Genomic DNA, 12503 nt, shown 5'->3' on the forward strand with positions numbered 1-12503 from the left:
CTGCGCATTGAGCACGATGCTTTTTGGAGCAGCGAGAACACTGTCAGCCCACGGGGCTTGTGAAGGAGCCTTTACCAGACTTCTGCGATTGGGTGCACTGCACACGCAAGCCCGCTGCTCTCCGGCTTCTTGCTTCGCCTTCCGTTGTCTGGACACAAGAGAAGCCCAGCCACGGCATCCTACTCGGCCGCTTGTCGGCGTGTGTACTGCCCGCATACGCACGGGTGCTGTGCTCGGCTTCCCCTCAGCTCCAGAAGGTGCGATTCGTCCGAGCTTGCGAGACGAGCGTGGCTGCCACTCTCCTGCCTGCAGAATTCACCTTACAGCCTTGGGAAGGAGGATGCTGCACGGCACTTAGTTGTGCTGCTGCTGCTGCCTTGTCCTCTGGCAGAGCTCTGTAGAAGCAAATGCACTTCCCCTCCGTCGCCGGCTTGAAGAGACCACGATGGCAGGACGCAGCGGAGCAGGGAAGTACAGAGTGCACCGGTGAGACTGATGTTGCTTACGTGCAGAAGGCGAAGGTGCAGGCCAGCACTGGCTTTTGCTTCTACAGCCGTTCTCCAGGAGAGCAGCTGCTGGAGGTGGACGACGGTAGCTGCGAGGCTGAAAACAAGGCATAGGACGTCTGTCTTAGAAGAAAGGCACAGGGGCCACAGTGTGCTGGGCGCCTTTTGAAGGCTGCTTGGAGAAGGGACACTTTCGGAGAGCCTTCTGCTTTGACCTGTGCTCCGGGCTGAGCTCTAGCTGCAGGGACGCTGAAAGGCTGAACGACTAGGAAAGTGCTTGTGTCCACGCTGCGCATTGAGCACGATGCTTTTTGGAGCAGCGAGAACACTGTCAGCCCACGGGGCTTGTGAAGGAGCCTTTACCAGACTTCTGCGATTGGGTGCACTGCACACGCAAGCCCGCTGCTCTCCGGCTTCTTGCTTCGCCTTCCGTTGTCTGGACACAAGAGAAGCCCAGCCACGGCATCCTACTCGGCCGCTTGTCGGCGTGTGTACTGCCCGCATACGCACGGGTGCTGTGCTCGGCTTCCCCTCAGCTCCAGAAGGTGCGATTCGTCCGAGCTTGCGAGACGAGCGTGGCTGCCACTCTCCTGCCTGCAGAATTCACCTTACAGCCTTGGGAAGGAGGATGCTGCACGGCACTTAGTTGTGCTGCTGCTGCTGCCTTGTCCTCTGGCAGAGCTCTGTAGAAGCAAATGCACTTCCCCTCCGTCGCCGGCTTGAAGAGACCACGATGGCAGGACGCAGCGGAGCAGGGAAGTACAGAGTGCACCGGTGAGACTGATGTTGCTTACGTGCAGAAGGCGAAGGTGCAGGCCAGCACTGGCTTTTGCTTCTACAGCCGTTCTCCAGGAGAGCAGCTGCTGGAGGTGGACGACGGTAGCTGCGAGGCTGAAAACAAGGCATAGGACGTCTGTCTTAGAAGAAAGGCACAGGGGCCACAGTGTGCTGGGCGCCTTTTGAAGGCTGCTTGGAGAAGGGACACTTTCGGAGAGCCTTCTGCTTTGACCTGTGCTCCGGGCTGAGCTCTAGCTGCAGGGACGCTGAAAGGCTGAACGACTAGGAAAGTGCTTGTGTCCACGCTGCGCATTGAGCACGATGCTTTTTGGAGCAGCGAGAACACTGTCAGCCCACGGGGCTTGTGAAGGAGCCTTTACCAGACTTCTGCGATTGGGTGCACTGCACACGCAAGCCCGCTGCTCTCCGGCTTCTTGCTTCGCCTTCCGTTGTCTGGACACAAGAGAAGCCCAGCCACGGCATCCTACTCGGCCGCTTGTCGGCGTGTGTACTGCCCGCATACGCACGGGTGCTGTGCTCGGCTTCCCCTCAGCTCCAGAAGGTGCGATTCGTCCGAGCTTGCGAGACGAGCGTGGCTGCCACTCTCCTGCCTGCAGAATTCACCTTACAGCCTTGGGAAGGAGGATGCTGCACGGCACTTAGTTGTGCTGCTGCTGCTGCCTTGTCCTCTGGCAGAGCTCTGTAGAAGCAAATGCACTTCCCCTCCGTCGCCGGCTTGAAGAGACCACGATGGCAGGACGCAGCGGAGCAGGGAAGTACAGAGTGCACCGGTGAGACTGATGTTGCTTACGTGCAGAAGGCGAAGGTGCAGGCCAGCAGTGGCTTTTGCTTCTACAGCCGTTCTCCAGGAGAGCAGCTGCTGGAGGTGGACGACGGTAGCTGCGAGGCTGAAAACAAGGCATAGGACGTCTGTCTTAGAAGAAAGGCACAGGGGCCACAGTGTGCTGGGCGCCTTTTGAAGGCTGCTTGGAGAAGGGACACTTTCGGAGAGCCTTCTGCTTTGACCTGTGCTCCGGGCTGAGCTCTAGCTGCAGGGACGCTGAAAGGCTGAACGACTAGGAAAGTGCTTGTGTCCACGCTGCGCATTGAGCACGATGCTTTTTGGAGCAGCGAGAACACTGTCAGCCCACGGGGCTTGTGAAGGAGCCTTTACCAGACTTCTGCGATTGGGTGCACTGCACACGCAAGCCCGCTGCTCTCCGGCTTCTTGCTTCGCCTTCCGTTGTCTGGACACAAGAGAAGCCCAGCCACGGCATCCTACTCGGCCGCTTGTCGGCGTGTGTACTGCCCGCATACGCACGGGTGCTGTGCTCGGCTTCCCCTCAGCTCCAGAAGGTGCGATTCGTCCGAGCTTGCGAGACGAGCGTGGCTGCCACTCTCCTGCCTGCAGAATTCACCTTACAGCCTTGGGAAGGAGGATGCTGCACGGCACTTAGTTGTGCTGCTGCTGCTGCCTTGTCCTCTGGCAGAGCTCTGTAGAAGCAAATGCACTTCCCCTCCGTCGCCGGCTTGAAGAGACCACGATGGCAGGACGCAGCGGAGCAGGGAAGTACAGAGTGCACCGGTGAGACTGATGTTGCTTACGTGCAGAAGGCGAAGGTGCAGGCCAGCAGTGGCTTTTGCTTCTACAGCCGTTCTCCAGGAGAGCAGCTGCTGGAGGTGGACGACGGTAGCTGCGAGGCTGAAAACAAGGCATAGGACGTCTGTCTTAGAAGAAAGGCACAGGGGCCACAGTGTGCTGGGCGCCTTTTGAAGGCTGCTTGGAGAAGGGACACTTTCGGAGAGCCTTCTGCTTTGACCTGTGCTCCGGGCTGAGCTCTAGCTGCAGGGACGCTGAAAGGCTGAACGACTAGGAAAGTGCTTGTGTCCACGCTGCGCATTGAGCACGATGCTTTTTGGAGCAGCGAGAACACTGTCAGCCCACGGGGCTTGTGAAGGAGCCTTTACCAGACTTCTGCGATTGGGTGCACTGCACACGCAAGCCCGCTGCTCTCCGGCTTCTTGCTTCGCCTTCCGTTGTCTGGACACAAGAGAAGCCCAGCCACGGCATCCTACTCGGCCGCTTGTCGGCGTGTGTACTGCCCGCATACGCACGGGTGCTGTGCTCGGCTTCCCCTCAGCTCCAGAAGGTGCGATTCGTCCGAGCTTGCGAGACGAGCGTGGCTGCCACTCTCCTGCCTGCAGAATTCACCTTACAGCCTTGGGAAGGAGGATGCTGCACGGCACTTAGTTGTGCTGCTGCTGCTGCCTTGTCCTCTGGCAGAGCTCTGTAGAAGCAAATGCACTTCCCCTCCGTCGCCGGCTTGAAGAGACCACGATGGCAGGACGCAGCGGAGCAGGGAAGTACAGAGTGCACCGGTGAGACTGATGTTGCTTACGTGCAGAAGGCGAAGGTGCAGGCCAGCACTGGCTTTTGCTTCTACAGCCGTTCTCCAGGAGAGCAGCTGCTGGAGGTGGACGACGGTAGCTGCGAGGCTGAAAACAAGGCATAGGACGTCTGTCTTAGAAGAAAGGCACAGGGGCCACAGTGTGCTGGGCGCCTTTTGAAGGCTGCTTGGAGAAGGGACACTTTCGGAGAGCCTTCTGCTTTGACCTGTGCTCCGGGCTGAGCTCTAGCTGCAGGGACGCTGAAAGGCTGAACGACTAGGAAAGTGCTTGTGTCCACGCTGCGCATTGAGCACGATGCTTTTTGGAGCAGCGAGAACACTGTCAGCCCACGGGGCTTGTGAAGGAGCCTTTACCAGACTTCTGCGATTGGGTGCACTGCACACGCAAGCCCGCTGCTCTCCGGCTTCTTGCTTCGCCTTCCGTTGTCTGGACACAAGAGAAGCCCAGCCACGGCATCCTACTCGGCCGCTTGTCGGCGTGTGTACTGCCCGCATACGCACGGGTGCTGTGCTCGGCTTCCCCTCAGCTCCAGAAGGTGCGATTCGTCCGAGCTTGCGAGACGAGCGTGGCTGCCACTCTCCTGCCTGCAGAATTCACCTTACAGCCTTGGGAAGGAGGATGCTGCACGGCACTTAGTTGTGCTGCTGCTGCTGCCTTGTCCTCTGGCAGAGCTCTGTAGAAGCAAATGCACTTCCCCTCCGTCGCCGGCTTGAAGAGACCACGATGGCAGGACGCAGCGGAGCAGGGAAGTACAGAGTGCACCGGTGAGACTGATGTTGCTTACGTGCAGAAGGCGAAGGTGCAGGCCAGCACTGGCTTTTGCTTCTACAGCCGTTCTCCAGGAGAGCAGCTGCTGGAGGTGGACGACGGTAGCTGCGAGGCTGAAAACAAGGCATAGGACGTCTGTCTTAGAAGAAAGGCACAGGGGCCACAGTGTGCTGGGCGCCTTTTGAAGGCTGCTTGGAGAAGGGACACTTTCGGAGAGCCTTCTGCTTTGACCTGTGCTCCGGGCTGAGCTCTAGCTGCAGGGACGCTGAAAGGCTGAACGACTAGGAAAGTGCTTGTGTCCACGCTGCGCATTGAGCACGATGCTTTTTGGAGCAGCGAGAACACTGTCAGCCCACGGGGCTTGTGAAGGAGCCTTTACCAGACTTCTGCGATTGGGTGCACTGCACACGCAAGCCCGCTGCTCTCCGGCTTCTTGCTTCGCCTTCCGTTGTCTGGACACAAGAGAAGCCCAGCCACGGCATCCTACTCGGCCGCTTGTCGGCGTGTGTACTGCCCGCATACGCACGGGTGCTGTGCTCGGCTTCCCCTCAGCTCCAGAAGGTGCGATTCGTCCGAGCTTGCGAGACGAGCGTGGCTGCCACTCTCCTGCCTGCAGAATTCACCTTACAGCCTTGGGAAGGAGGATGCTGCACGGCACTTAGTTGTGCTGCTGCTGCTGCCTTGTCCTCTGGCAGAGCTCTGTAGAAGCAAATGCACTTCCCCTCCGTCGCCGGCTTGAAGAGACCACGATGGCAGGACGCAGCGGAGCAGGGAAGTACAGAGTGCACCGGTGAGACTGATGTTGCTTACGTGCAGAAGGCGAAGGTGCAGGCCAGCAGTGGCTTTTGCTTCTACAGCCGTTCTCCAGGAGAGCAGCTGCTGGAGGTGGACGACGGTAGCTGCGAGGCTGAAAACAAGGCATAGGACGTCTGTCTTAGAAGAAAGGCACAGGGGCCACAGTGTGCTGGGCGCCTTTTGAAGGCTGCTTGGAGAAGGGACACTTTCGGAGAGCCTTCTGCTTTGACCTGTGCTCCGGGCTGAGCTCTAGCTGCAGGGACGCTGAAAGGCTGAACGACTAGGAAAGTGCTTGTGTCCACGCTGCGCATTGAGCACGATGCTTTTTGGAGCAGCGAGAACACTGTCAGCCCACGGGGCTTGTGAAGGAGCCTTTACCAGACTTCTGCGATTGGGTGCACTGCACACGCAAGCCCGCTGCTCTCCGGCTTCTTGCTTCGCCTTCCGTTGTCTGGACACAAGAGAAGCCCAGCCACGGCATCCTACTCGGCCGCTTGTCGGCGTGTGTACTGCCCGCATACGCACGGGTGCTGTGCTCGGCTTCCCCTCAGCTCCAGAAGGTGCGATTCGTCCGAGCTTGCGAGACGAGCGTGGCTGCCACTCTCCTGCCTGCAGAATTCACCTTACAGCCTTGGGAAGGAGGATGCTGCACGGCACTTAGTTGTGCTGCTGCTGCTGCCTTGTCCTCTGGCAGAGCTCTGTAGAAGCAAATGCACTTCCCCTCCGTCGCCGGCTTGAAGAGACCACGATGGCAGGACGCAGCGGAGCAGGGAAGTACAGAGTGCACCGGTGAGACTGATGTTGCTTACGTGCAGAAGGCGAAGGTGCAGGCCAGCAGTGGCTTTTGCTTCTACAGCCGTTCTCCAGGAGAGCAGCTGCTGGAGGTGGACGACGGTAGCTGCGAGGCTGAAAACAAGGCATAGGACGTCTGTCTTAGAAGAAAGGCACAGGGGCCACAGTGTGCTGGGCGCCTTTTGAAGGCTGCTTGGAGAAGGGACACTTTCGGAGAGCCTTCTGCTTTGACCTGTGCTCCGGGCTGAGCTCTAGCTGCAGGGACGCTGAAAGGCTGAACGACTAGGAAAGTGCTTGTGTCCACGCTGCGCATTGAGCACGATGCTTTTTGGAGCAGCGAGAACACTGTCAGCCCACGGGGCTTGTGAAGGAGCCTTTACCAGACTTCTGCGATTGGGTGCACTGCACACGCAAGCCCGCTGCTCTCCGGCTTCTTGCTTCGCCTTCCGTTGTCTGGACACAAGAGAAGCCCAGCCACGGCATCCTACTCGGCCGCTTGTCGGCGTGTGTACTGCCCGCATACGCACGGGTGCTGTGCTCGGCTTCCCCTCAGCTCCAGAAGGTGCGATTCGTCCGAGCTTGCGAGACGAGCGTGGCTGCCACTCTCCTGCCTGCAGAATTCACCTTACAGCCTTGGGAAGGAGGATGCTGCACGGCACTTAGTTGTGCTGCTGCTGCTGCCTTGTCCTCTGGCAGAGCTCTGTAGAAGCAAATGCACTTCCCCTCCGTCGCCGGCTTGAAGAGACCACGATGGCAGGACGCAGCGGAGCAGGGAAGTACAGAGTGCACCGGTGAGACTGATGTTGCTTACGTGCAGAAGGCGAAGGTGCAGGCCAGCACTGGCTTTTGCTTCTACAGCCGTTCTCCAGGAGAGCAGCTGCTGGAGGTGGACGACGGTAGCTGCGAGGCTGAAAACAAGGCATAGGACGTCTGTCTTAGAAGAAAGGCACAGGGGCCACAGTGTGCTGGGCGCCTTTTGAAGGCTGCTTGGAGAAGGGACACTTTCGGAGAGCCTTCTGCTTTGACCTGTGCTCCGGGCTGAGCTCTAGCTGCAGGGACGCTGAAAGGCTGAACGACTAGGAAAGTGCTTGTGTCCACGCTGCGCATTGAGCACGATGCTTTTTGGAGCAGCGAGAACACTGTCAGCCCACGGGGCTTGTGAAGGAGCCTTTACCAGACTTCTGCGATTGGGTGCACTGCACACGCAAGCCCGCTGCTCTCCGGCTTCTTGCTTCGCCTTCCGTTGTCTGGACACAAGAGAAGCCCAGCCACGGCATCCTACTCGGCCGCTTGTCGGCGTGTGTACTGCCCGCATACGCACGGGTGCTGTGCTCGGCTTCCCCTCAGCTCCAGAAGGTGCGATTCGTCCGAGCTTGCGAGACGAGCGTGGCTGCCACTCTCCTGCCTGCAGAATTCACCTTACAGCCTTGGGAAGGAGGATGCTGCACGGCACTTAGTTGTGCTGCTGCTGCTGCCTTGTCCTCTGGCAGAGCTCTGTAGAAGCAAATGCACTTCCCCTCCGTCGCCGGCTTGAAGAGACCACGATGGCAGGACGCAGCGGAGCAGGGAAGTACAGAGTGCACCGGTGAGACTGATGTTGCTTACGTGCAGAAGGCGAAGGTGCAGGCCAGCACTGGCTTTTGCTTCTACAGCCGTTCTCCAGGAGAGCAGCTGCTGGAGGTGGACGACGGTAGCTGCGAGGCTGAAAACAAGGCATAGGACGTCTGTCTTAGAAGAAAGGCACAGGGGCCACAGTGTGCTGGGCGCCTTTTGAAGGCTGCTTGGAGAAGGGACACTTTCGGAGAGCCTTCTGCTTTGACCTGTGCTCCGGGCTGAGCTCTAGCTGCAGGGACGCTGAAAGGCTGAACGACTAGGAAAGTGCTTGTGTCCACGCTGCGCATTGAGCACGATGCTTTTTGGAGCAGCGAGAACACTGTCAGCCCACGGGGCTTGTGAAGGAGCCTTTACCAGACTTCTGCGATTGGGTGCACTGCACACGCAAGCCCGCTGCTCTCCGGCTTCTTGCTTCGCCTTCCGTTGTCTGGACACAAGAGAAGCCCAGCCACGGCATCCTACTCGGCCGCTTGTCGGCGTGTGTACTGCCCGCATACGCACGGGTGCTGTGCTCGGCTTCCCCTCAGCTCCAGAAGGTGCGATTCGTCCGAGCTTGCGAGACGAGCGTGGCTGCCACTCTCCTGCCTGCAGAATTCACCTTACAGCCTTGGGAAGGAGGATGCTGCACGGCACTTAGTTGTGCTGCTGCTGCTGCCTTGTCCTCTGGCAGAGCTCTGTAGAAGCAAATGCACTTCCCCTCCGTCGCCGGCTTGAAGAGACCACGATGGCAGGACGCAGCGGAGCAGGGAAGTACAGAGTGCACCGGTGAGACTGATGTTGCTTACGTGCAGAAGGCGAAGGTGCAGGCCAGCACTGGCTTTTGCTTCTACAGCCGTTCTCCAGGAGAGCAGCTGCTGGAGGTGGACGACGGTAGCTGCGAGGCTGAAAACAAGGCATAGGACGTCTGTCTTAGAAGAAAGGCACAGGGGCCACAGTGTGCTGGGCGCCTTTTGAAGGCTGCTTGGAGAAGGGACACTTTCGGAGAGCCTTCTGCTTTGACCTGTGCTCCGGGCTGAGCTCTAGCTGCAGGGACGCTGAAAGGCTGAACGACTAGGAAAGTGCTTGTGTCCACGCTGCGCATTGAGCACGATGCTTTTTGGAGCAGCGAGAACACTGTCAGCCCACGGGGCTTGTGAAGGAGCCTTTACCAGACTTCTGCGATTGGGTGCACTGCACACGCAAGCCCGCTGCTCTCCGGCTTCTTGCTTCGCCTTCCGTTGTCTGGACACAAGAGAAGCCCAGCCACGGCATCCTACTCGGCCGCTTGTCGGCGTGTGTACTGCCCGCATACGCACGGGTGCTGTGCTCGGCTTCCCCTCAGCTCCAGAAGGTGCGATTCGTCCGAGCTTGCGAGACGAGCGTGGCTGCCACTCTCCTGCCTGCAGAATTCACCTTACAGCCTTGGGAAGGAGGATGCTGCACGGCACTTAGTTGTGCTGCTGCTGCTGCCTTGTCCTCTGGCAGAGCTCTGTAGAAGCAAATGCACTTCCCCTCCGTCGCCGGCTTGAAGAGACCACGATGGCAGGACGCAGCGGAGCAGGGAAGTACAGAGTGCACCGGTGAGACTGATGTTGCTTACGTGCAGAAGGCGAAGGTGCAGGCCAGCACTGGCTTTTGCTTCTACAGCCGTTCTCCAGGAGAGCAGCTGCTGGAGGTGGACGACGGTAGCTGCGAGGCTGAAAACAAGGCATAGGACGTCTGTCTTAGAAGAAAGGCACAGGGGCCACAGTGTGCTGGGCGCCTTTTGAAGGCTGCTTGGAGAAGGGACACTTTCGGAGAGCCTTCTGCTTTGACCTGTGCTCCGGGCTGAGCTCTAGCTGCAGGGACGCTGAAAGGCTGAACGACTAGGAAAGTGCTTGTGTCCACGCTGCGCATTGAGCACGATGCTTTTTGGAGCAGCGAGAACACTGTCAGCCCACGGGGCTTGTGAAGGAGCCTTTACCAGACTTCTGCGATTGGGTGCACTGCACACGCAAGCCCGCTGCTCTCCGGCTTCTTGCTTCGCCTTCCGTTGTCTGGACACAAGAGAAGCCCAGCCACGGCATCCTACTCGGCCGCTTGTCGGCGTGTGTACTGCCCGCATACGCACGGGTGCTGTGCTCGGCTTCCCCTCAGCTCCAGAAGGTGCGATTCGTCCGAGCTTGCGAGACGAGCGTGGCTGCCACTCTCCTGCCTGCAGAATTCACCTTACAGCCTTGGGAAGGAGGATGCTGCACGGCACTTAGTTGTGCTGCTGCTGCTGCCTTGTCCTCTGGCAGAGCTCTGTAGAAGCAAATGCACTTCCCCTCCGTCGCCGGCTTGAAGAGACCACGATGGCAGGACGCAGCGGAGCAGGGAAGTACAGAGTGCACCGGTGAGACTGATGTTGCTTACGTGCAGAAGGCGAAGGTGCAGGCCAGCACTGGCTTTTGCTTCTACAGCCGTTCTCCAGGAGAGCAGCTGCTGGAGGTGGACGACGGTAGCTGCGAGGCTGAAAACAAGGCATAGGACGTCTGTCTTAGAAGAAAGGCACAGGGGCCACAGTGTGCTGGGCGCCTTTTGAAGGCTGCTTGGAGAAGGGACACTTTCGGAGAGCCTTCTGCTTTGACCTGTGCTCCGGGCTGAGCTCTAGCTGCAGGGACGCTGAAAGGCTGAACGACTAGGAAAGTGCTTGTGTCCACGCTGCGCATTGAGCACGATGCTTTTTGGAGCAGCGAGAACACTGTCAGCCCACGGGGCTTGTGAAGGAGCCTTTACCAGACTTCTGCGATTGGGTGCACTGCACACGCAAGCCCGCTGCTCTCCGGCTTCTTGCTTCGCCTTCCGTTGTCTGGACACAAGAGAAGCCCAGCCACGGCATCCTACTCGGCCGCTTGTCGGCGTGTGTACTGCCCGCATACGCACGGGTGCTGTGCTCGGCTTCCCCTCAGCTCCAGAAGGTGCGATTCGTCCGAGCTTGCGAGACGAGCGTGGCTGCCACTCTCCTGCCTGCAGAATTCACCTTACAGCCTTGGGAAGGAGGATGCTGCACGGCACTTAGTTGTGCTGCTGCTGCTGCCTTGTCCTCTGGCAGAGCTCTGTAGAAGCAAATGCACTTCCCCTCCGTCGCCGGCTTGAAGAGACCACGATGGCAGGACGCAGCGGAGCAGGGAAGTACAGAGTGCACCGGTGAGACTGATGTTGCTTACGTGCAGAAGGCGAAGGTGCAGGCCAGCAGTGGCTTTTGCTTCTACAGCCGTTCTCCAGGAGAGCAGCTGCTGGAGGTGGACGACGGTAGCTGCGAGGCTGAAAACAAGGCATAGGACGTCTGTCTTAGAAGAAAGGCACAGGGGCCACAGTGTGCTGGGCGCCTTTTGAAGGCTGCTTGGAGAAGGGACACTTTCGGAGAGCCTTCTGCTTTGACCTGTGCTCCGGGCTGAGCTCTAGCTGCAGGGACGCTGAAAGGCTGAACGACTAGGAAAGTGCTTGTGTCCACGCTGCGCATTGAGCACGATGCTTTTTGGAGCAGCGAGAACACTGTCAGCCCACGGGGCTTGTGAAGGAGCCTTTACCAGACTTCTGCGATTGGGTGCACTGCACACGCAAGCCCGCTGCTCTCCGGCTTCTTGCTTCGCCTTCCGTTGTCTGGACACAAGAGAAGCCCAGCCACGGCATCCTACTCGGCCGCTTGTCGGCGTGTGTACTGCCCGCATACGCACGGGTGCTGTGCTCGGCTTCCCCTCAGCTCCAGAAGGTGCGATTCGTCCGAGCTTGCGAGACGAGCGTGGCTGCCACTCTCCTGCCTGCAGAATTCACCTTACAGCCTTGGGAAGGAGGATGCTGCACGGCACTTAGTTGTGCTGCTGCTGCTGCCTTGTCCTCTGGCAGAGCTCTGTAGAAGCAAATGCACTTCCCCTCCGTCGCCGGCTTGAAGAGACCACGATGGCAGGACGCAGCGGAGCAGGGAAGTACAGAGTGCACCGGTGAGACTGATGTTGCTTACGTGCAGAAGGCGAAGGTGCAGGCCAGCAGTGGCTTTTGCTTCTACAGCCGTTCTCCAGGAGAGCAGCTGCTGGAGGTGGACGACGGTAGCTGCGAGGCTGAAAACAAGGCATAGGACGTCTGTCTTAGAAGAAAGGCACAGGGGCCACAGTGTGCTGGGCGCCTTTTGAAGGCTGCTTGGAGAAGGGACACTTTCGGAGAGCCTTCTGCTTTGACCTGTGCTCCGGGCTGAGCTCTAGCTGCAGGGACGCTGAAAGGCTGAACGACTAGGAAAGTGCTTGTGTCCACGCTGCGCATTGAGCACGATGCTTTTTGGAGCAGCGAGAACACTGTCAGCCCACGGGGCTTGTGAAGGAGCCTTTACCAGACTTCTGCGATTGGGTGCACTGCACACGCAAGCCCGCTGCTCTCCGGCTTCTTGCTTCGCCTTCCGTTGTCTGGACACAAGAGAAGCCCAGCCACGGCATCCTACTCGGCCGCTTGTCGGCGTGTGTACTGCCCGCATACGCACGGGTGCTGTGCTCGGCTTCCCCTCAGCTCCAGAAGGTGCGATTCGTCCGAGCTTGCGAGACGAGCGTGGCTGCCACTCTCCTGCCTGCAGAATTCACCTTACAGCCTTGGGAAGGAGGATGCTGCACGGCACTTAGTTGTGCTGCTGCTGCTGCCTTGTCCTCTGGCAGAGCTCTGTAGAAGCAAATGCACTTCCCCTCCGTCGCCGGCTTGAAGAGACCACGATGGCAGGACGCAGCGGAGCAGGGAAGTACAGAGTGCACCGGTGAGACTGATGTTGCTTACGTGCAGAAGGCGAAGGTGCAGGCCAGCACTGGCTTTTGCTTCTACAGCCGTTCTCCAGGAGAGCAGCTGCTGGAGGTGGACGACGGT

Source organism: Corvus moneduloides, chromosome 22, assembly GCF_009650955.1.
Source record: "Corvus moneduloides isolate bCorMon1 chromosome 22, bCorMon1.pri, whole genome shotgun sequence".
Classification (NCBI taxonomy): domain Eukaryota; kingdom Metazoa; phylum Chordata; class Aves; order Passeriformes; family Corvidae; genus Corvus; species Corvus moneduloides.